The following is a 2,227-nucleotide window of genomic DNA, read 5'->3' on the forward strand; positions in this document are numbered from 1 at the left end:
CCTGCTGAAAGATGCCTCTGAATACTTGTCTGGCCTCCCAGGCTTTTTGGGGCTGGCTGGGAAGAGGTGGCTGGCATCCAGAGGTGCTACAGGAACTAAATAATTTAGCACATGTTGTTTCACCCCACTTGTGGGCGACACCAAGCTCCCCTCTACAATACACAGAGGTAGGAATTGAATTCTCCACTACAGAAGCTCCATTGCTTTCCTGACAGCCTGGGCTCCTGCTGTGCCTCTGTAAGAGGCTTTTGGGCAAGGCAGGGGTAAAATGTCTCTTGTGCTGCTCAGGAGCACACGGCACCATGTGTTGCATTTAAAACCTCCAGTAATGGTACCTTCAGCACAGGAATGAGCTGTAAGATACTGTGGCTCTATGCATGTTGGTAACATGCCAAAAGCCCATTCCCTGCCATCACTCTGCAACAGCCTGCTCTGAGAACCTGCCCCATCACACAGCTCTGCAGCTGCACATGAATGCAAAGGTCAGGCCAGTGGCAGCACAGCTGCAGGTGCTACTGAATGGCAAAATGTGGCATGTGTGCAAGAGCTGGAAAAGATTTGGGAGCCTTGGAAAAGTCACTTTGTGTACGAGCTCGTGAAGAGAGGGAGAAATTACAATCTCATTGTCTGCAGGAGCAGAGTATGGGACTTGATCCGGATCCTGTCAGTTCAGTATACACAGAAGGCTGAGGCTGTCCTCCTCAAACCTCTGGCCCTCCAAGGGGACTGGAGGCTTCCTTCATAGCAACAGGGCCCTTGCCTCACAAGTGCTGTTCTCTTGGTTGTGCTCTCACACACACGCTGTACCCGCATGGCAGGCTGGGGTTGGTTGCAGGATTTTCTGTCTGGCTACCTGGGTGCTGTCACTACAAGGACTTTCCAGCACCTTTCATTATTCCCTAATGAACACAGCTGCACATCACCTGCCCAAGCAGCAGGGTTGCTCAAGTGTTAGATGACTTTAATTCTTGCAAACGAAAGCTCTAACTAATCATGAGGCTTAAGTCTTTATTAAACATGACACCATCTAGGTACTCAGACTTGTTTTCTTCTGATGCCCTTGTGCACTGGTGCAGGTACTGGATTGAGGGTGCTGAACTATTCACGCAAGAGCAGCTTCTGCATTCCTGGGGGCTTGCTGTGGTAGGAAATGGAAACAAGAAAGCAGCTTGTGTCTCACTGAGATGTAGTGACAGTGTCTGTAGCTTGCTAATAGTTTGATGCATACCCTGTCTCTGAGTTGTTGTCCCTGTGTGCAATTATGGGACTAAAATGTCCTTTAATGGCATGTTTCATAACTTTACTTCATAATTCTTAATGTTCAGCCACCAGGAAAATTGGTGCTTGGCTTGTTTTGAAAGTCACTTTGCTGGGAACAGACAGGATGGGTCACAAGTAATTAACACAAGAGAGAAGCTGCTTTATCCATCTGTCCTTCCATTGGAAGTCCCTAATACATGAGGAGTTTGAAGAGTGAGATCCTAACCAGATTTGTCTGCATCCAGCAGAACTGTAATGCTCAGCAGTTTTTTTAAAAAAGCCTTGTTGGGGCTGAGCCCTGGATCAGCACAGCTCTCTGGGCACTGGTACTGGGGGCCTGTCATGTTTGGGGATGTGCTGGTCCAGAGCACTGGCTTTGCAGTCTGCAAATCTGGCCCAGAGCTGAGGCCCAGGCCCTAACAGGAAAGGGATCTGTCCTTTTCCTAAGAAATCAGCAGTAAAAAGGGTTCTGTAGGCTGTGTCCCTTGTGAGAAGTGAACCCTGCATGCCATACATGGTGCTCCGGCAGTGCCTTCCAGCCCCACACCATGTTCACCCCAACCTTCAGCATCACCCCTGATATGCAAGACAAGGCCATGTTGCCTTCCCAAGATGTATTTTGAAGAAACACCACAAACTTGAGGAAAAGCTCAGAAAGAAGCAGGACTTTAACGAATAAAAGAGTTTCTGGGCTAACTAGAACTGCTGGCAAAGTCTTCCCCTACTATTCACTTTCAGAAACCTTCAGCTATTAGACATATGTCAGGATGAAAACAAAACCACTGGAAAATGTGACACCTAACTCCTGACAAGACAGCTTTGAAGAGAATGAGTAGATTCAGGGAGCAGGCTTTTGTACAGCCTGTCTGATCTTCTAGAGCCCTGCTCCAATTTAGGAGTGTTTTTCTCCTATTTAAACAGTGGTAGATGTATGCGAATAGTAAATGGTATTTTTATGATGAGACAG

At 47.6% G+C, this 2,227-nt stretch overlaps 1 protein-coding gene across 1 annotated transcript in view; it reads right to left on the reverse strand.

Moving 5' to 3' along the window:
- Positions 1 to 2,227, reverse strand: part of DNAI1 (dynein, axonemal, intermediate chain 1) — a 141,065-nt gene that overhangs the window by 46,685 nt on the left and 92,153 nt on the right. The window lies entirely within an intron of this gene.

The sequence above is a fragment of the Chaetura pelagica genome, unplaced genomic scaffold (genome assembly GCF_000747805.2).
Source record: "Chaetura pelagica isolate M959 unplaced genomic scaffold, ChaPel_1.0 scaffold283, whole genome shotgun sequence".
NCBI classification, from domain to species: domain Eukaryota; kingdom Metazoa; phylum Chordata; class Aves; order Apodiformes; family Apodidae; genus Chaetura; species Chaetura pelagica.